Source organism: Anguilla rostrata, chromosome 11, assembly GCF_018555375.3.
Source record: "Anguilla rostrata isolate EN2019 chromosome 11, ASM1855537v3, whole genome shotgun sequence".
Taxonomy (NCBI): Eukaryota; Metazoa; Chordata; class Actinopteri; order Anguilliformes; family Anguillidae; genus Anguilla; species Anguilla rostrata.
Genome location: NC_057943.1, coordinates 20,131,459 through 20,154,301, shown reverse-complemented (window position 1 = coordinate 20,154,301; position 22,843 = coordinate 20,131,459). Strand labels below are relative to the sequence as shown.

At 45.3% G+C, this 22,843-nt stretch overlaps 1 long non-coding RNA gene across 1 annotated transcript in view; it reads left to right on the top strand.

Moving 5' to 3' along the window:
* LOC135234229 (uncharacterized) overlaps window positions 1–21,876 on the top strand; it is a 29,132-nt gene extending 7,256 nt beyond the window's left edge. The window contains exons 3-4 of the long non-coding RNA XR_010324042.1: window positions 18,573–18,707; window positions 21,580–21,876. This is a non-coding gene — a long non-coding RNA (uncharacterized LOC135234229). The remainder of the gene's footprint in view (window positions 1–18,572; window positions 18,708–21,579) is intronic.
* The last annotated feature ends 967 nt before the right edge of the window (window positions 21,877–22,843 follow it).

Here is a 22,843-nt window from a genome sequence, read left to right as displayed (position 1 = left end):
TCCTGAATGGCTCCTCTTCTGTGGAGCCTGTTATTGCGCTTTTCCACCAGCTTTGAGGGAGAGAGATGCACATTCCTCTTTTTCCCCGCTGCCTTGAAGTCCTGCAGCTCAGAGTTGGTTAATGTATTAACCCACTGCTGTTAAACAATATTGCTGACTGGTGTGTAAACCAGTACTGATCAAAGGTATCATGTAGGGGGAAGAATCCCCATTCAGCCTGCCCATACAAACTGTCCACTCCATCTTGGCTCCCCGTTTAAAAGAGCTGACTTGAGCAGTCCGGAGCTCCTCCTTCCCACCCACTCCTTCACTCCTTCCCATCCTCTTCTCATTTTTCATCATTGTTCCCCTCTTTTCTACCTATTTTAGCCCCCTCATCTTGCTCTCCGGCCTTCTTTCTTACTCCCTCTCTTTTTGTCCTCCTTCCGCTCTCATTCTTTCTTCCTATCTCTCACCCTCTTTTTTTCTGATGTTTCTCTCCATTTCCTTTCGCCCTCTTGCCTCTCATCTCTCTTCCATCTTTTCTCTGTTTTTCCCTCCTCTCTCCATTCCCATCCATCCTCATCTCTCCACATCACCTCACACCCACTCTCTGTCACTGTGTCTCCCGGTCTCATTCACATTTGATAAGATAGGTAATAAAAACGTGATGATGCCATACCTGTGGCTCTTCTAACCCTGCCGGGGAAGCTCCGTGCCCTGCTTGGAGGGGGTCTGTTTGAGCTGAGGTCACAGGAAAAATACGACCTGGAGTAGACAGGAGAATATTTATATGCGCATAAATCACTTCATTTTTCAGATAGTGCATATGAATGCTGATCTTTGCTCTCCCCCAACACTCACATAGTAAATTAATTAATATTCAAAGTAGTTTTTAAGGTTTTATGCATGTATGATGAAATGCTAAATATCTAAATTGTGTGCATACACCTAGTCTACACACTATTTTTGTCTTTAAAACAGGATTTTCAAAATGGCCACAAATTTCAGATTAGCTAGACCTTTCATTTAATAAACATTCCAGTTATCAGTAATCTATTGACTCAAACCGGATGCCCTGCTGTTGGCTGGAAGAAGGCAAATCTCGGTACAAGTTTTCACAGACTGCTGCGGCATTACTCAGCGCAGTGCCAAAAGCAAGCCCTTCCTGCTACTGCCAAGATCTGGTGAAAATCGGGAGTCATTCTACCATTCACATGTTTCCACGGAAGCATTCCCTCTCTCCCCCTGCAAACTGCCTCAGAGTTTATTCTTCAGAAATCTGCAATGGAGCACATTCTGTTTTTCCCAGAAGTAATAACGTGGTAGGGACCGGCCATGGCAATCCAGTCTGGTTGAGAGAGCTTGGGTGTGTGGGACAATAAATGCAAAGCTGCAGATGGGGTGGGGAGGGGCAGTGTTGTGGGGGGGGGGCGGGGGGGTCTGCCTCGATAGTGATAGATTGGCTGGGGAGGCCCGGGATGCAGATCCACTCATCAAGATTGATGTTCTGCCACTGTGCTTTAAGTGCAATTAAAAATGGGGGTCTGTACGGCTTGCCTGATAATATTGCAGGGGGTTAGATTTCTCTAAATTTGCCCCCATGCTTCCTCACAGAGGGCTCTCTTGCCATGTATTGCGCGTGTATTTCACCTCTCCAGTTTTGCCAACCTGATTTTATCATGGTCCTCTGTTTTCTTTAGTGAATGTGCCCACGTTATTTCTGATTGAAATATTCAAATGAGGCCCTGATTCCACTGAGGCTTGCCTTGCATCTTTTTTTTTTTTTCCTCGTGTCTACATTGTAAACAGAATGTCTAAAGCTCATGAATGTGATTTATGTCCCCTCACCTCTTCCGAATGATCTATAATGGCGTCAGCGCATCCATGGGCAGAGTGTGAGGACTGCAGTGCTGCAGAGTAGTGGCTCATGTCTGTATGCTCCCCGCGCTGAGAGTCCGCGCTGTCCATGTCACTCTTTAAGAGTTCATCGCCAGGTAACAGGTGTAAGAGGTCAGATCCCCCTGTCCAGACAGTGTCAGTTCCCCCGGCCTCAGAGTGCAATGTTCCCGCCACCCCACCCGGCTCCTTCCTGTCAGTAGCCTACCACTCCTTGGCATTGAGCCCAGGTAACGGCCTACGGTCTAGCTCTGCCCAGCTGGTACGGGGAGAGCGTGGCACGGTCCAAGCGGCCGTGGGAGCAGGAAGCCGGCCTGTCTCTGCCCTCGGAGGTGCCCACGCGCTTTAGTGCAGGAGCACATGGTGTTGCTTTAGCGGAGTGTGTCTTGCAGGGGCAGTGCTATAGAGTCATGCTTCCTGGTGTCCACCTGCAGGAGAAGGCTGTCGCAACAATGCAACCTTGTCTCTTCTTTTGAAGAACATTTCGTCAATACGATTGTTGCAACAAGACCATTGACAGTTTAAATCAAGCTTTAAAGTTATTCTTTACTAAAACTAGGTACCTCTGTTTCAGTTGCTGTAAGTGGCCAACATGTCTACCAGGACAACACCACCCCTCCACACACACACAAACACACCCTCTCCGTCCCTCTTTCTTGCCTTGCCATGCCTTTCTCTGTCAGTGTCAAGTTGTTAACCCCCATGTCAACAGTGGCCCAGGCTGTATTTGCGCTGCGTGATGGATGAGTCTTCACGGGCTTGTCCTACGCGGACAGATTTTCGGAGTCAGCTGAGAGGTGCTGCGTGCCCCTGTCACTGCCACACACCCGCAAGGCAAGGCCTCCTCCCATGTGCTGTCAGCTCCCACCCAAAAACAGGCCCATGCAGGCAGGACCCCCTTCACTGTGAAATGTGTCGAAAAGTATAAGGAAGGCCATTGCACACAAATATTTTCCGATGCCAAAAGACGGTCCCTGGGAATATTTTATAGCTCTCTTTGAACAAGTTCATGGATCTGCTCCCAAAACAAAAAGGGCATTCAGAGGAAGGCAAAGGGTGTGCATAACCTGGCAATAAAACTCGAAATGGAATGTTAATACAATTCTTTGCTTCTTCTTCCATGAACAATGTAGGTAATATTGAAAAATGTATGTATGATATAGTAGCTATTGTAGGTCGCGAGAGTTAGATAAACATTTACTTTCAAGATACAATTCTTTCATGAATGACACGCATTTTCTGATTTGGATGTGGCCTAACATCTAAGGTTTCAGTGTTGAATAGACTATTCATTGTGAATCACAATTAATAGTCACTCAATGCACAGGGATGTGACTTTCAGTATAACTAAAATGGCAACTGATGATGGCCATTACTTAGAATTCAATTAAATCCTTGTGACGTTAAAGATGTACCCACCATCCCTTGCCAACTAGCAGCTTTGATTTGATTTGCATTAGCCCTTTGGACACACAGCTGCTTTCTCTCCTTTTGTTTCATTCTCATCTGCTTTTACTTTCCAAACAGTTGCTGCATATAGCTATGTGAAAGAACCTATAACTATAATTGAGTTTTGCTATGCGATGGAAGCCTGGGAGGGAGCGTGTAAATGAAAAAGTGGACTTTGGGTTTGTGTTTGGGAGTTAGTATTGTATTGTGTGTGTGTGTGTGTGTGTGTTGGGGGCAGGGTGGCCGTAGTGCAGTTGTGTTGTCCACTCTGGCTCAGGAGGTCAGATTAACCAGGAGGACTGGCCCCACTGAGCTACAGTCTCATGTGGGACACGATGACAGGCGCTATCCATCACTCCTGTCTCTAACGTAGGGACGGTGACTGGGATGGGAGAGGGGGTGGCTCGGAAACAGGCCGAGCTGGTTAAAGTTTAACCTGCCTCCTTCCTACGCAGATACTGGGGACACAGTGTGTGCGTGCGCGCCCCTGCCCCTTTCTGCCGCCCACTCACCCAGGCACACCGCATCGGACTGCACCCATCTGGTGTGCGCGGGAAGGGTTTCACACTGACCCCCCCAGGAGCGTGCCCTGCCTGGGAAGAGACGGGTGCAGTTATACACGTGCCACTTTTGTTGAAACCTGGACAAAGCAGACTCACAGCTCAGTGTAAAATGAATTATGTTACGTTTGTTATTACATATTACAGCATTATTTTGTCATTTAAACTGAAATGGATTCTGGGTAGTCGATTAAAAACTCACGATTTCACAGAACAAACGCAAATTAAGGAAATCAGTTTTTGTATTTTGGAAATCAGTATTGCAGAATGTAAAATATTGCTGCCATGTAGGTAGAAATTAGATATCTGAAGTGACCACAAAAGGGGTGAAGATGTTTATTTGCCAGACAGCCTTTTTGAATTTTCATATGTAACGGTATCTTTTTGGTATCATTTTCGTTTGTTGGAAGCCAAGCTCTTCTGGCCTGCAGATTTGATCTTGATTGATTGATTGATTGATTGATTGATTAATGGCCTGATGACATGTGAAGCTCGCTGATTTCGCCCAGTTCAGGGCTGCTAACAGCGGTGAAAGGAGAGGGTGATGCTTTCCAGCTGAACCCCTGCGACAGAACAGGGTGGAAAAATAAGAAAAAAGCGTGGAAGCCCAGATCTGTCATCCCAGGAGAGGGGTCATCAACTCTCATCCCCGCGTCCGCTCCGCATTTACAGCCCATTGCCGCTCGCTTAAAAGCTCGGATTGGGAGCGCCAAATGAATTGATTAGATTACCCTGCGCCGGAGTTAATAATGTATTAATTTTTGACCGTTTGACACAGAAAGGCAGCCGCTCGTAGGGCAGGAGCTGTCTGATTGCACAAATCTAAGAATCCCTCAACTGTCGCCCCCGATTTCCCTCCCGGCCCCTGAGCCGGTGACAGCCGGGGCCCCTCGCGCTCCGCAAATGACATTAGAGAAATTGGGTTTGCGGCTCCGCTCGGGCGGCCCCTGGGAGCCCGCAGGGTGGCACGGGTCAGGGAGGGAAGGAAGGGGCTGCCGTCAGCACTATGGCGACCGGGGCGTGTACCCCTGCCACCCTGCAGGCCGGAGGGGAACCGGCGGCCTGGGGGAGGCGGAATCGGGTGAGGAGGACCCCGGGAGGTGTAAAGAGTCACGCAGGAGGGTCCTGGGATGAGCCGGCTGGGGCCGGTGGCCCATTGGGCCAGCAGGAACGGGAGCGCACAGACCGCAAAGCCAGTCGCACATGCTCGCCTCAGCAGTATACGGCGAAAAGAAAGGTTTTGGCGCCATTATTTCCAATAGAACAGACAAAAGCCTGCTGAATATTTTAGCACTGGAAATGAACTGCTGTCTCTGTGGGCCAATTTGGCCTTTGATTGCCTGAATTTGATGTTTTTCAGCCTTTGCGGTGTAGATATTACGCAGACATGAAATTGTCAAAATTTTGAAAGGGTAACTTGGGAGTCTTCATGCCAAATTTGAGGCCTGAGGAATAATTAAAAATAGATGCTCTTATGAGATGTTCTCAGGTTTTTTTTCTATCAGTAACTGATTTATTTTTAATGAGACATTGAATATTAACTGGAATGGGAGTAAGTGCCATTTCCCATGAGTGTAAGAACATAACCTAAGGTTTTTGCAAGAGGGTTTACAGAGGACTCGGTGTGCTCTTTTCAGAGAGGGGTAATGGTCAATTACAATTACAATCCCTCACCATGGGGAAGACAACAGCCTCAATTATAGTCGCAGCACCTCAGTGGCAGAGCACCAATAGAAACATACTGCTTAGCCATTTCGCTGTATAACTGAACATCAAGCACAGCACTTTTAAAACTGGCAGGTGGGCCATATGAAAAAAAAAAAAACATATTTCCTGTGAGTCAGTGTGCGTGCTGTTATTTTCTGTGATCTACATATAGCCTACATGTAGAGGGCTTGTTTTGTGTTTGAGGCTCCACAGGCCTGGAGGGCAGCCTGGACACTTCAGTAGAGAATGCCCAGACCACGGAGCTCCACCCCCTGCAGAGCTGTGGCAGCGTTATGCCTTTGTCAAGGCCCTGGCCAGGAATGGGTGATTAATGGAGGTTGTCCCACGATCAAAAAGCTCGCTAACAGTTAAAATGTGTCAGCCCCCCCCTTTTTTAAAAGTGGTCAAGATTAATTAGACAGGCTAATGAGAGAGAACAGGCCATAGAGTTGACCTTTGCACTAGGACACTGGGGTGTGAGAGGGGATAGCCTGACTGAGGGATAATGGGCCCAGGCTCAGGGCTCTAAAGGAGAACATGTTTATTGCTACTTAGAGGAAATTGATTTAATTGTGCCAGAAACGTGTGTATGAACAACCCTGGCACTTTTATTGGCCATTTGTCTTGGAAGTCACAGCTGTGGAAATTTATGTCCTCACTGGGTTTTGAGTGAGTGAGTGAGTGAGTGTGTATGTGTGTGTGTGTGTGTGCGTGCATACATGCGTATGCGTGTGTGTGTGTGTGCTGTGTGTGTTAGGTGGTTGTGATTATTAATAGACTAAAAGTGCATTAACTGGGTGTTAATCAGAGTTACAATCACAAGAAGCACATTTTAGGTGGAAAACCTGTAAAAACCACCATCTTATTTCAAGAGAGCTCGGAAATTACAGTTAGTATTTTATTTTTGAGGTGCACTTAACTCATTTTAACCCATCGAACAAAATTATTAATTTTGTTATTCTGCATGTATGTCTCTGGAGTGATCTTTAAATGATCTTTATTCTGATCAACATCCAGTTCGTATCCTACTCCGCAGGAAAATAATCAGTGGCATTCCAAAAGCAAATGTCTGGCCATTGGATTTCATGAAGAGGATATTCCCAAATCACTGTCCCATAGTTAACTCCAAGAACAACTCATTATGTCAGCTGATATTGCTGATAACACTATTAGCCCATAATAGCAGATTATATAGCAACTTAATAGCAGACAAATTATATGGTGCAGATTAGTTCAAATAGTTCTGGACTGGAACATCAGATCATTGGACAGCACAGTGCTGTAATGCAGCCAAAATTGTATTCAATGTGCACATATTTCTAGCACTTATGGTAAAGACATGAGTAAAGCTGATCAGGTGTGGAAGTGTACCTAGCGCTACACTGCAGTAAAATCACAATTAGCAGGTTAGCATAGTACGAGTGCTTTAAAGTACCGTGGTAAAGAGTAGTTTAGCCAATCACAGGTGAGAGTGTGCCTTTTAGCAGTACCATGGTACTGAGCCATTTAGCTAATGGTGCTCCTCTCGGCACCCGCCTCATCCTGGGACATAATTACACATGGATTGAGCTCTCACTGTGATATTAAATTAAACCCGTCTTGATCAGTGTATGGGAGGGTCACTGAACAGAGAGCAGATCATTCATCTTCTTTAAGATGGGCATTGCTCAGATCACTGTGAACGTTCTTCTTTCATTACAAAATGTGCTGTGGGCTCCATCCACTTCTTTCCCTCACCTCTCCCATTTATACTGCACTGGCTGAGCTAGAGCACTTCTGTTCCCTTACAGATAATGTTTTTCCTTTCTCTCCCCTATAAGCAGACTAGACATGACTGTCACTGCATAAAGACTATAATATTATAAAACTTATATGTCATTTATAATAATAATAAAATATGGCAGTAATGTTCTCATTTTCATTCTGGGATAGGAAATACGGGGTTATGTATTCAGACGTTATAACTATGAAAATCAAATAATAAGATTAATATTCATATGTGATTCCCCAAAGGCGAACTCCAGTCAAATCTATAATGTCACATGATTTATGACATGCTTGCACATAAAGCCGTTAATTGTGTGCTGGAAAAACACTGGATGCTGTTGCTTCAGTGACTCACTGGATCATTGGCTTACTCTGCATATTGTTGGAAGTCAGATGTTCAGTATGAAATATGAACTTGCACCTGCACTTTGTCTGCGCTGAAGTCATTGTTCATGTAAATACACTGCGAACTCGGTAATGTGACAGTTATTTCTTACGTTCACATTTGTGATGAATTGTGTCATCAGATTTAAACTTACAGAGTATCCCCGTAAGGACGTGTAGTAATTTTACATTTTGTTTTTGTTTTGTTCTTTGCTCAACTTTCGTCAGCAAAATGCTATTCACAAAGCTGCAAAAATATCTTGGAAAAAAACGTGAACTCACAATGGTGAGGAAAAGATTTTATAAGCGCCCTTCATGCTCACATCCAGAATACCTTTAATCAAGGGAAACTTTACCTCAGAAACGGACAAGGACACTAGTGGCTGTCCGGTAGATGCTCACTGTAGTTAAAGCACAGTTCAGCATGTGACATTGGCTGTCCAGGCAATGTCATTTCATGGGCTTTAGGCGGGCGATGGGGAGGGGTATTACTGCGGGGGAGACGTGAGAAGGTGAACACTCTTCATGCCTTTAACACCGAGAGGGGGAAAGGAAGCGGTACAACGCTGAGCCCCTCTGATTCATGCAAATTGAAAAGCTGTATCGATTGATAATTGATTTAGCCAGATACGAAAGCCCACTGTGGCGGTGTAGAGACAGGGCCTCCCCGCACTCCACTGCCCCCTTGTTTCGCTAAATCAAATTCGTCTGTCTCTGTGTGCCCCCATCGGCCCGGGCGTCAGTCCCATTAGATCACCTGTCGGATCCCAGAGGTGCGTGTCAGGGAGCAGCAGCACTGACGGAGAGGTGAGGCACCACTCACTTAAAATTACTTTTGAGTGGATTGCCCAGAAGCAAAGGAAAATCACTGTGAATCTTGGGATAGTAAGAAAGGATGTGTGCTGTAGCACACTGTAGAATGTAGTCACAGTGAAAATGACAGAACTGCACATATTGAATTAAAGGCTGGGAAATGTAGTCACCCCTGCCCCATTTCTCCTTCCCTTCTTTATCAATCTGTAGCGCAAAGCTAATAATCTAGTTTTGTGTGTAGAGAGAGGATGGCAACCAAATAAACAGATGAAATAAGCCATGCCTAAATTATCCATCTGCCTCCTTTAATCTTCATCTGTAATACTCTGTTTGTGTGTTAAGCTACTAAGATTAGTTAACGCTACACATTAAGCTGGATATATTAATCCATTTTCAGTATCCATTGAACTGGAACATGCTGTACAGTTCACTCTCCATGTCATCCGCCTTCTCTTAGCCCTTCAGCCACCCTTATCCCTCCCACCCCCGCAATCCCCACAGTCCATTGGTGTGCATGGCCAAGAATGAACAGGTTGGATTCTCATCCATTAAAGAATGCCCAGGAACAATTTACAACATTAATAAATGACAAGGAAGAAAAAAAGGGGAAATATATGGTGGGTCCTGGGCTCAGTTCAGGCATGGAATGGTATGTGTGATTTAAACACAGTCAGGGAGTCCGGATGTGTTTCCAGTGATTAGGGGAGCACATACACTGGCTGCACAAATGTAGTAGTGCCCTGTTTGAGTAAACTGGTAGCTGGTGTTCAGAACCACTGGTATACACCCAGGCTAGCATCATGGAGTACACACACACACACGTGCGCATGCATGCGCACATGCACACAAACACACACATTTCTTTTAACATCTAAAGTGCTGCCTTGATGAACAGAATCATTTCAGTGGCAGTGGGTTGACAGATCAGTTATGTACGACCTTTAGCCAGTTCATCACATATATGTTTGTGGTATTTATTTATATGCAATATTGATTTCATTATCTCTGTAGTAAAAAGGTTCATAGAGGACTGTGTTCATCAGGCTGTGTATCCCAGGGGCTAGCTCAAGGTCTTATCAGAAGAAATCGAAACGGCGTGTCTGTAATTTGGAAGAATATCTCATAAAGCAGAGTAGACTGTTGGGTACGTTCCCTCGCTGTATCACAGACAGCTATTAAAAGGAGTGCTTCTATAATTCTATAATGAAGACATAGGTTCAGATTTTTTTTTTTTTTGCAACAAAATTGCATTTAAAAGGCAGATTGTTTCCATTGACAAAATACTCTATGAAAGTTTATGAATTAATTCTGAGAAACGTCGTGCTTTTCAACAATAAAGGGCAGTCTCTGTGTATCTCCGTGCCCATGAAAAGTGCAAACTAAGCTAAAATTGAATACTTACAGGCCATTAGACAATAACCCACAAATCTGACCTGATACTCTGAAGCATTTTGAAGAAAAAAAACCTAATGTATAGTGATTACAGTATCAGTTATTATTTTCTTTGTGGTGCATCTTTTTCCATGCACGTTCACCAGGTGAAGTAATGGCTATGTGCTTGGGGAGTGGACACTCATGGCATTAGGTCATGGCTGTCTGTGGTCACCGGGGTCTGCTGCGAGTCGATCTGATCTGGGGAGAGGGACCGGTCAGGGATGGATGTGGCAGTTTGACACTAATTGAGTCGGATCGCTGAGGGTGGGTTGGTGGGTTGGTGATGTAACCTATGTCTCTGTTGCCAGGGTGACTAAGTTGGGCAGCCCCAGAGACTCCATTCAAGTGGAAGTCATCCAGGTTTGATGGCTGAAGCCTGGTTGCGGTGTATACTGGCCGAGGCTCAATTTCTCTTGTCTTTAGCGATGATGAGTCTCCCCTGGGACACAGGGCCACTGATGCGACTGCCATCGTAGGCTGATTGCCAATACTTCATTGAAATCCAATCACTTTTGTTAGCGGTCTATTCAATTTTTCTCCGGTGTACGTTATCACATATTGAATGACACTTTATGATGAAACCGATGGAAACCTGCAGCCAAGGACTGAACAGTCCCCACATCTGGCTGTGGCTACTTAAGAGTATTTATAGCTGATCTCAGTCTACACAGTAAAATGTCCAGTGTTAATTCAACTCTTAACAGATAACATTTGGTCCTACATTCCAGAGTGGGACCAAATTTTATCTGTTAAGAGTTGAATTAACACTGGACATTTAACTCTAATATTTCTCATCTACCTTTTTACTCAAGGCAAACCTGAAATCTGATTATTTTTATTATTCATCTTTGATAAAACCATAAAAGAAAATGGCATCATGGAGGCACACATCCTTCAGGTTCCCCAACTGTCGTGACTCTCAGTAATTATGATTGATACAGACCCTTCCCATATATTGCTTTGCAGGCCTATTTTGACAGTAGTTCATTATTGGGCATGGCTAAATGCTTTAAAAGCATTGATTTGCGTGAATTACAACATCACATCAACCCGGTAGTGTGGGCAGGGGCAGCCCGAAGACAGATCACACGTCTACATATCATAACCCTCCTCTCCTCTCTCCCCCTCATCATCTTCGTTCTATCGATTCCCGCCATAAAAGGTGTTTAATTCAATCAGGGGAAACTGAGTGCCTGTTTTTCTGGGTCTCTGTCGATAGCCATTAAATCAATTAGAGTGGGCCTCGTTCACGTCGCTGCAGGTGGGATGGGATGTGAACTTGAGCCGGCGAGCCGTGTTAAGCCCCTCCGTCTCGATCGGACCCTCTGCCACTCCGTCTCTCGCCCGCTGGCCTGGAGCCTCCGGTCGCCTGCGTCACTGCGCTTGACTTCTCCTCTGACCTTCCCGTCGATGTCGGCTGCCTAACTGCCAGTCTGTCTGCCTGCGCAATGACAGTATCTGCCTCCCTCTTATGTCCCAGTGCCTTCTCCTGACAGGTCCTGTCTCTTTAACGGGCTTTAACGGGTTTCTGTTTGCTGTGCGCTCTGGTCTGGCATGGCCTGCGTGCAGCACTTTGGGGTTCTTTTGGCACAGTCCAGAGGGACGGAAGAGTGTGATTCCCAGTCCTCCCCCGGATCCAGCTTTCATCAGGCACACATTCCACTGCCAGGCCAGAAAGATAGCTCTCTTCCCAGTCCACATCTGGCCAGCATCGAGGAAACAGATGAGGGAAAAGGCTTGGAAGACTAGCAGAGTTCTTCTGTGCACTTGCCTCATACAGTTTGAACCCCACAGTGCTAAAGGGCTGAATGGTATTTTTCTATAAAGGTGGCAGTTTTTCTGGTTCATTAATGGACAGGACTTGTTTCTGTGGCCACTGCTCGGTTATTTGGGAAGCTGGAGAGTGCTGCTGGTGTATGAGCTGTCAGGAGAGTTTAGCGCCCAATGAGAGCAAATCACATTCCTGGATCTAGTGGAATGCTGTCTCGAAGGTTTTTCTGCTCTCCCTAAATAAATACAAGTAGTTAGTGCACTATTGGTCCAAACAGCATGGTTAGAATAGTTCTGTCAAGACAAGGATCTGTTGAGTCAAATGTTTGTGGGGTTCAGTTTGAATAGGAAGTCCTGACTAACATCAGTGCATGGAGACAAGGGCCCAATACTACAATAATGTGTCCAAATCACAAAAAAAGTGAATTCAATAAATGAATTAAATGGTTGAATAAATTTTTCACAAACGGCCTCTAAAGAGACTGCAACTTCTGCACTGCTGGCTAGTTGCTCTGAAATCGCAGAGTCCAAGACCTGTGGTCCTAAAAAACGAATTGAGTGCATTCATCAAAAAGACCCCCTCCTCCCCGTAATCTGACTTCATACAGTGTTCATTGCAGACCCATCACCCCTCTGCCTCAGGCGGAGAGCAGACAGCCAATGGCGCAGTTGTTGTGGTCTTGTCAGAGGCAGTTTGTGAAAATGAGTAGCCTAAGTTTTGTTTGGTAATGCTCATTTGAGCATCCTGGGGAAATACAAAAGGACCCTCCTTGGGTTCTCTGTTTTGTTTTTACCTCACCATTCATCATTGAGCTTATTGAAAGTCAACAGTCTAGTAATAGGAATAGCTTGAGCAGCCAAGACAAACGAACCTAGTGATGTCACAACTGAACTTGTTCTAAGGTGGCCCTAGTGATAGCTGCAAAAAAAACATTAGTTTGAGTCAATTTCAGATTTGAATGCAGGTCCATGTCTTATTAAAGGTAAAAAGCAAATGAGCCTGAGTCATATTACTGAGTGTTTCACATTTCCTTTAAATTATTATTCATAACAATTTAACAAATTTAATGCAGCAGTTTTGCTAGTTCATTGTGATGCATCAGTGAATTTGTGAAAAACCTTCCTAAACTCTAACTGTGATTCCCTATCTGCTTGGAACATTGTACGTGGAAAATGAGTGGTAGTCATACAGCATACACCCAATCCCCCCCCCCCATTTCTCACCCCCCTCTGCTTCTTACCACAGGGCAATAAACAGACTAAAGAAATAAAAATGCTCGATTCATCAAAATCACAACCGACTCCGTGCAGCAAATTAAACAATATTTCATAATCACTTTGAGGATAGGACAAAAGACGCCAATTTGTGGCTGAGGGATCAGGGATCCTCCTCAGCTGCAGCGCTCTCCCTCTCCTTCCCTCTCAAGCCTCTGTGTTGTGTAGTTAATTATCAGGGAGGACACGCTCTGGAAGGCCTGGACGCTCCCACTGCACCCACCTAATCAACTGTCCTGCGCTGGGACACTGTGAAGCCTTCATTTATCTTGTCTGGGGGGCTAATTACCCCCTCATCGGCCTGCTCAGTCTCCCCCTCAGATGTGGCAGGACTGGACTGGGGGAGAACTTAGCAAATTAGCCCCCTATTAGAGCAGCAGGGCTCTTTGCTCGCTCTGTTCCGCGCAGCTGAAGTAGGCCCGCATCGGCCGAAGGGGGAAAACCAGTGAAAAGGCTCAATAATCTGTGCTGGGATTACCGCTGCCTTCCGGGGCTTGACAGACGACGCTTGCTCAGGTGTAAGGAGGCCTGGGACTCCCCTTGTTCTTTGTATTTTGCTGCCATTTTCACTTTTTTGTTCAAAGTCCCATTGTTAGACTGGGAACAATCTGCCACCTACTCTGCTGGATATCGGTCAAGATGAGCGTCGCGCAGCCTTTTGTGTTCAATGGCTGTTTTTGATTGCATGCAGCGTTCAGTTGCTAAATTTAGTGGAGTTGGACTTGGATAAGTCCAAGTAGCATACCGAAGTGTCCAAAAGATTAAAGTAGCCACCAATTGAATTGCGTGCAAGTTCCTGCAATCTTGGCTTGGCTGTTGTTATTTAGGACCCGTTTTGACTGCCATTACGGAATGAATCTAAGCGGAGTGGGTTGAGATTCCAGTTTCGTTGGGGATCAGTGCAGCGTTTGTGGATTAATAGCTGTGTCCTCTCTGCTTGGGAAATGAATACTGCATGTTTCTGGATGGGCTCTTTCTGGACTCAACTTTTGATAATTTTGAGTGGAGTCTTGGTCTAATTCCTCTGTTATCTGTTTCCTGGGGGAGGGTATGTGTGTGTGTGTGTGTGTGTGGGAGGGGGTTTCTGTGGATAAAGCCAGAAATTACCCAATTCCTTCCCCGTCCCAGCTGTTGGTGTAGAGCAGCTAATTGTGTCAGCGATCTTAAGCTCTCCCCCAAAGCTGCCCCCTAAAGCAGTTAGAGAGTACCCCAGTCCGGGCGTCATCATTTTCCAGCAACCATCCATCTTCCCCCTCGGATTAATTCTTCTCATTTCCGTGCCTCCCTCATAAATCCTGGCACAGTTAATTAATTTCACTTGCAACACGGGGCCCCGTAATACAGGATTGTTCTCGCAAACCCCATATTAATTATGCTATTTTACAGCAATCTCATTGAAGGCTGTGTTTCATCTTTCATAATTACATTTTCAACAACAACGGGCAACAAAAGAGTCTAATTATGGATTTGGCGCCGCGCTCCACGCAATAAGTCAACGCCGCAGCAGCGGCTAACCCAGCAGGATCGATGCTCGGGTTTTATTATTGTTATTATTGTTGTTATTATTTTAGCTGAGTGGGACGGCGGAGCATAATGCCGAACATATTGGAGCGATTTGCCAGACCAATAACATAAATCTTGTTAATAAAATTAGAGAGGATTATTGTCACATTAAGACCCTCATTTTCATCACTCTTTTGGCGATCTCATTCAGAGAGGAAAGTGTGTCTACGGTCCTGAAAGCCCCTTGCTATCTTTCGAAGTAACATTTTGCATCGGGGGTAACAACATTTGGCGTCAGTCTGTAATTGGGCGGCCAGTGTACAGACCGCACCTTCATACCTAATGGCCCGGTAACCTGTGCACTGCCCTCCTTGGTACGGAGTGATCCATCGGCGCTTGGGTCTCCAGGAGCACCACTGTCTGGGGCCCAGACCTGCCTCCTCCACTCGTCCAGCCCTGCAAGGAGCCACCCACACGACTGCGGTGACAGGCCATGAATCAAACCGCAGTTATGACAGCCCTCAGCTCTGTGGGGGTGGGCCACAGGGGCGGCTATTAGCACCCCTTTTGTGGCTAACCCTTACGGATTCATGACCTGCGGAGAAGAAGGGGGGGTGGGGGGGGGGCTGCGTGCACAACCACAGCGTACTGCTTTCACCACCACCCTGCAGCCTGCTTGTCGCACACTCATCCAGCTTAGTTTGATTTCTGACAGATTTTTCTCAGTGCTCATTTCCTAAATCCTGAAACCAAAATGTGAAAATTTCCATATATTTAATAATTATCTGCAATTGATGTGGCTGTGGCAATAAATCATATCGAAACACATTTTGTAAAGGGGCAACTGCAGCATTTTGAATGTATGGAGAGGCTTGTCCATCTCATATTAAATGTTTTTACAGTTATTAATGTTTAATAAAACATTGGTAAATGCAGTATAGACTACTTCCTTGTATATTTAGTTCAGTATTAATAGAAATAGTAAAAATGACTAAGAAGCAGGTGAGGGTTTCCATTTTGGTCACTGTTGTTTTGTCATATTATTCTATCTAAAAAGTGCATATTGTAACCTCACATAGAGCATTCTCAATGAAGCCTACCAATTACCAACATTATCTCACCACCACATGTCTTTAGTGATATAATGCTATTTAAACTGCACCATATTTCAAAGTGTCGATGAGACTTTTTGTGTTTGGCTGGCAATTTGCCAATGTTGACCAATGTGAGCCTTTTTGCATTTAGCAAAATATTACTGTGTAGTAGAGTTAAATGATGTGAAGCATTTAAATCCAGTCAGCCATTTGCAGTGTACTCCTGAATGCAATGGCTAGACTTTCAGTGCAGTTAGCAGTTTGCTTTTTCAGTACAGTGTTGACTGCTGTTGTACAACACTTTCATGTTTGGTTAGGCATTTGCCATGCAGTGTTGAGTTCAGTGCTATGTAGCCTTCATGTTTGTTAGGCATTTGCAGTGCGTTGTTGAGTTCAGTGCTATGAAGCTTTCATGTTTGGTTAGGCATTTTCCGTGCAGTGTTGAGCAGTGCTATGAAGCCTTCATGTTGGTAGGCATTCCGTGCAGTGTTGAGTTCAGTGCTATGAAGCCTTCATGTTTGGTTAGGCATTTGCCGTGCATTGTTGAGTTCAGTGCTATGAAGCTTTCATGTTTGGTTAGGCATTTTCCGTGCAGTGTTGAGTTCAGTGCTATGAAGCCTTCATGTTTGGTTAGGCATTTTCCGTGCAGTGTTGAGTTCAGTGCTATGAAGCCTTCATGTTTGGTTAGGCATTTGCCGTTCAGTGTTGAGTGCAGTGGCGTGGGCAGTAAGTCCTGTCAAGTGGACCCTGGATAGTTTTTTTTTTTTTCCCTCTGCCAAGGCCATCGGTGATCAGCAGAGGTTAAAAGTTACAAATCACCCCAACACACCCTCCTCCTCTCTCTGCTCCTCTCGCCCTGCTCCTCTGGGGGCCAGGTCTCATTCCTATTCCATGGCCGCCGCTTCCAGGGAGGGCCTTCTGGGACCCGAGGGCAATTACTCTACTCATTTAATTGGCGTTATCATTTTAGCAGGCTGACAGAGATGGATCACCACACTGGACCTGGCCACTGGTGTCTGTATGAGCCTGAGAGAGAGAAAGGGAGAGAGAGAGAGGGAGAGAGTGTGTGAGTGTGTGTGAGAGAGAGAGGGAGAGGGTGTGTGTGTGTGAGAGAGAGAGAGAGAGCGAGAGAGAGACTGGATCTACAGGTTAATAATTATGTTTAAAAGTTGGTTGACACAAACCAAAAGTTATCTTTGGTTCTGGCCTATTTTGTGTGCTATTTTACCATGTGATTCCACATCTAAACAAATCTCTAAATGGCTGAAACATTGAATAGTCTTCACTTTATGAAAGTAAAAATCAGTATTACGGCACTGCGACTGCCAAATTTGGAGCTAATATGACTAAAATGAACTTCATGCCTACATTTTATGTCCTTAAATCTTTTCTTTTCATTTAAACTGTGTTACAGAAGCTCTGCACTATGTTACTTGATTGCAATGGTATATTTCCTGAGTGCCTGTAATTTCTGCTCTTCTGTATGGGGGGAGAGAGAGGAACTCATTGGACTAAGAGCTGAATATTAGCGTAGCCCAGCGTGAAGTAATGCTGCAACATAATGAGCCTCGGAGCAATGATGCCATAATTCAGGACCAGTAAAACTGTCACTTGAATTAAGAGGCACCCATTATAGGTGCTATACATGAGCTCTGGTTAAATTAAAGAGATCCAAAACGACGCGGTCTCTAGGGCCAAAGCGGGGAGATAATTTTAGCCACTTAGTGAATCATCCAGGTAGCAGTTCAGCTTCCACCCACGAATCTGACCTGGATTTACATCTGTTTCAGCACCACCGCTCCACCCCCCCGCTCCCCCCTTCCCCCCTTCCACCACCACCGCCATCATTTGGGCTGAAGGCGCACTGCTGAACAGCTAACTGGGTTTTCATCGCTCACTGTAACCTCCTCCATTGCTCTCCAAGCCACAGCTGGAACAGTATCACAGGCGCAGAGCAAAGTGAGGAATCGCAGACACTGGATCAGTCTCATCTTAATGGCAAAATGTTTGAGGTTAGAATAAGAGCAGGCACTGATGATCCAGGATTAGTGGACAGAAAGCATGGTGAGCTAAGACAGGATCTATTATGCCCTTACCCATAAATGATAATCATACTCAGAATGCATTCCTTACCATTCACTTCAATGTGTGTGTAGTATGCACTGAACAGTATTTTCTCCAAAGAGGTACCCAGAAAAAAAGTCATATCTTTTACTCATTACAGCCCAGACCTGAAACACATACATGGTTTCTGAGACCTCTTTAAACGATGTAGCAATCATGTCTGTGAGAAAAGATGATGTCACTATGCAATTTACAAAGGGCCTGATAGGTATGACCTTTGAGATACATGGTGGACCCTGTTTGGTAGAGGTATGGTTCTTTTCCTAGTCTGCTTTCACCCGTCCCTTGTTCACTACAACCGAGAAGAAACAAACACGTGGTCCTTGAGCTGTGCATTATGCAGTGCATTGCCAGGGTCTAGCGGAATTGTTTTAATAAGTTTCAATCTGTGTTTCTCGCACCTCCTGGTCACATACAGCGGTATGCCACCAGTGAAAAATTCCAGTTCTACAGCAGATTAAAAAAAAGGGAGAGTAAAAATGGACAGGGGTAAGAAGGATAAAAAGAGAGTGAAAGATGGAAGAAGGACGGGAGCGATGGCAGGAGAGTCGCGGCTGAGTCCTCCCGCCGTGCGTGACCAGAGGGGCCGGGCCGGCGGAATATGAAAAATGAAAACCATAAGGGAGACAATAATAAAAATAGCTGTGAGAGTGGACAGGAGGAGTGAACAGCGTGCCGCCGATTGCTTCATTATTCACTGGCTCTTTCACACTGTAAAAATGTGCTGCACGCTGCAGAACCATGTATCACCACCGGCCCCAAACAAATGGGCTGTCTGCGCCGTATTTACCTCCAATTGTTCAAACGCTTGCAGGCAAATGCTTCCGGGTTCGGGGGAACGTCAGCTCGGGACAGACAGGTGGACGCGTCCGCAGCTGGGGACCCGTCTCCTGATCACGCCGTAGACTAAAGCGGGACAGGTGCCACCCTCGCCCTCCCCGCTTTCCGGGTAAGCCCAGGTCTGGCTGGATCTGCGGGGGCAACAGAGGGCACTGTGGGGTGAAGCTGAATGGCGGATATGAATATGTGGTGATGCGGTTCAGTTGTGTCTGCACTTCCTGAGACGGTCTGTGGCACACTGTGCTGTGACTTGGTGCTATTCTCTGTGCTTTAGCTCATTGTTTCTTAATTATTTTCAGTTAAAGCTGAGAGAGACATTTTGTGTGACTATTCTTTTTGTGCAAGGTTTTAGCCCTCAGAGTTTATGCATACTAACACTCTTGTTATTTAAGAAAAGCACACAAGCTCTCAGCTTGCTACAGTGCCTCACCTTGTTATTGTTTCTGTCAGTTGGAGAAATAGGGTGGGGGGTGGTGGTGTTGGAGTCCTGGGCACTGATTCCATCTGGAACCATTTTGCGAGGAGTCGGTGACCTTGGTAACCCAGACTGACCTTGGCTAAGTGGGAGAGAAGGAGGGAGGGAGTGAGAGAGCATGGCTTGGATAGGCACAGCCTCACTCAGCCCTGGGAAACAATGGAGGACAACTTTGGGAATGCTCAGAAGGGCTGCTGTAGGAATGTGTGAGCGGGGAGGCAGGTGGCAGGGCAGGGCAGGGGAGGGGAGGGGAGGGGAGGGGTAGTTAAACCAATCATCGATGCACCGCTCATTTCATCTTCATCAATTTCATCCCATTCCCCTCGGTCGCGCTGCAGCGTGTAAAAACTAGACTTGAGGGCTGCTGAATCTTTCATGCTTCCCCCTCCTGTGATGGAGCGTGCTCCCTGCACAGGTCCGTCTGAAATGAGGTCTTCCTTACGCTCCTGGAAGGAGAGAGACAGGGGGGGCATCTGTCACTGTGGATCTGCATGGAGTTGCAGTGCAGGGGGCACTTCTGCGGATCCAGAGCGGGTCACTGAGCCGCTGGCAGCTGATTTGGCCTGATGCTCTGAAATGGAGAATACAGGCCTGCGTCAGTGAGTGGCAGACCCCCCAAGCCCCCCCAACACACTCAACCACTGCTTCAGCCATGCAGGCTTTCATCTGACATCTGGCTGCTGTTTCATACATGATCTGCCCACATGCTGGCTCGTGATCAGTTCCTGTGTTTTTCACATAATTGTTTGGGCCACAACTGAGACTGAACAAGCTGATCCTGGATCAGTTTTTTTTTTTTTGGGTTTAATGGTTTAATTATGACTTATGGTGCTGATGGCCCATCTCACCAGGTTATCCTCAGTTACACACAGGACACAAAGCAGAGCCCGGGACACACAGGACACAAAGCACTCTCTCCTAGAGAGATGCCCCCTTCCCTGCTCCTGTGGGTTTTCCTCTAGAGCAGCAGTGAGAGAGCAATGTGGGGTGGCTGTTTTAGACACTGGGATGTCTTTAATTTGATCAGAAGAATAAGTTTTGTAAGTACACAGGTCTGAACTATAGCCCAGTCTATTATAATATAAGAAAAAAAAAAAGATCTTCGAAAAAAGATGTCTGCATTTTTTTTTTGGATTCCAATATGCAGTGCAAGATTGTTGCCATAATTTATTTTGCTTAGCAGGTGTCCTGTAGGTGAGACAGTGTGTTTCCTTTTCATAATCACCCATTTCCAATAGCAGTTTTTTTTTTCCTGGAGCAAGTCAGGTAAAGTGCTCTGTTCAAAGATAAAACAACAGCTGAATCCCACTTTGGACCCAGTCCTGCAACACTCTGACACAGTTTTACCAATTACACCCCATGTTGTCCCATTTACATGCATATTCAACCTGCGGCATAAAACCAGTACCTCTACTGCAGCTAATGATCAAAAAGGGAATAACAGTAAATGACAGGAGCCTCATCACAATACGGTGGGAAATCTTCCCTGTGTGGCGTCATTATACACTGAGGGTGTGTGCTCAGTATCCGTAAGTATTCATTTTTGCATCTAATTAGGAAGGCTTCAGGACTAAGAGCGCTTTCTGATGAGCCTTTAGAAGGATCAGAGACAAATAAAAGGTGCGCTAATGTCCTTAAAATGCTACATTCAACCAAATTTTATTGACCAATTTCAGGCTGGTGTCTCCAAGTGATCATCATAGCCACAGATTTTGGGGGAGTTTGACTCAATTAGGAAAATATGTCTGTCCTGTTTCACTGAAGTTAAACTGACTTCACCTTTGTTGCGTCTGTGTGGCTCCACTTCGAATGTCCATATCCTAGCAGGTAACCTTGTGTCCAGAACAGCGTTTGTGTGTGCTTGTTTGCGCATGCGTGCGTGCATGTGTATGTGTGTGTGGCGTGTGTGTGTGTGTGTGTGCATGTGCTATGTGCACAGGCATGTGTACTTGTGTCTGAGGTGTAGTGCAGGCTGTACATTTTAGGCATGTGCACAGTCGTCATATATACCCATATAGTCTACTGTATGCATGTATTTTGTGTATACATAGAAGTGTGTGCTTTTATGTGCATGGTAGAATGTGTGTGTGTAGTGTAGTTTGTGTGCGTGTTTTTTGTCCTGGCGCTCGTTACACACCCCTGTGATTATAAGAATAACCTTTCAGCCTGCGAGGCTGCGACAGTGCCTTGCCTGGGCTGTGGGGCTATTCCTTTTGATAAATACTCCCTAATTACACAACAACACTTACTGCCATCACCGCATGCCACCGTCCCCCTGGCCAAGATTAAACAGCTCCACTCTGCACTGAATTATTCCTTTTACGGCCATTATTCCCTCCTATTCACTTAAGGGCTCTATCTGCACCGCCGATCTGGCCGGCAGCACAAGTGCATGATGGGGTATATGTGTGCCTGCATGTGGGAGAGAGGAAGAGCGCCAGCTTTAGAGAGGCATTTCACCTTAATGCATTCACTAATGATAATACTTTAAACTACTGCACTGCAGGAACAACAACAACATGGGGTGGCCCGGACCTGGGGGGGGAGGAGAGCGAGAGGAAAACAAGAGAAGAACAAGAAGCGGGTTATTTAATTTATGTGGAAAGCGAGCAAGAGTGGCAGTGATACATGAGTTTGTTAGTCAATTGATAAAGGAGAGGAAATTTTTAAAAAACATTCATCACCAAAGGATATAGGCACCATATATCACCTATTTGCAAACAACAGGCTAATATTCATCCCGGGAATGATTCAGTGACCCGCTCGGATCCACAGGCAGGGTCGGCTCTGACCTAATTAATGGGAATGAAATGCCTTTGTTATTGGGAACAGTATTTAAACCAGAGAGCTTTCCACAGCCCCTTTAAAAATCAAATGCCTTCCTTTACTTCAGAAGAAAAGCTAGATAAATACTTGGGCTTTCAATTTTTACCAAATTAAGTAATGCTCTGACTCAAAGTGCAAATATGAAAGTAGCAAACCTATAAAAACTGAAACCTATGCATTTAGCAAAAGCAAACTCTAAAAGCATTCATTCACATCTATTTGTATCATAATTCTTTGAGTAGCTTATAAATGGTGAATACTCACTTTATGTCTCAGAAATTTAACTTGGTTTATTTCCACTTGCTTCAAAGTCTCTTTTTTATTGATTTGAACTGAAATCTTGAGATGACACATTGCCGCTGGCTGGCCTTTCCTTTTAATTTTGCTTCATTAATTCAATATACAGTATAACTAAGACTTAAATTGTCAGCCCTTATATTCAATTATTTAATTTACGGTGATTGATCGTTACTTACAGCTCCTAGCTTCCCCCAATTTTGAGTCTCGTAATGGTAAAGGACATTATAAGGAAAGATGAATGACGTTGCATTTATAAAAACCAATAAATACTCCCCTTATTCCCAGTAGGTGCTTCCATTTAAATAAACAAACAAACAAATAAATAAATAATACAAATTTATAAATAAATAAGTGAAGAGGGAGTGGGGGGTTGGAAGGGACGTCTTTGTTAAGATTCATATCCCAGATGGATAGCTTTTGCGGAGCGGGGTATTTGTTTTGCCCGGTAACGACACCAGGAGATTTGTTATTCCCTGGCGTTCCTGAGTTTTTCACATTGCTCCACATCCTGGGGACCATAATTCATCTGAACACCCCCAGTCCCCAAACAGATTTATTTACAAGCCTTATTTCTGTACAAATCTCCGCTTCACAGCCGTCAGCCCCAGAAGAGGGTCCCAACGCCTCTCCCGGCCTCTCCCAGA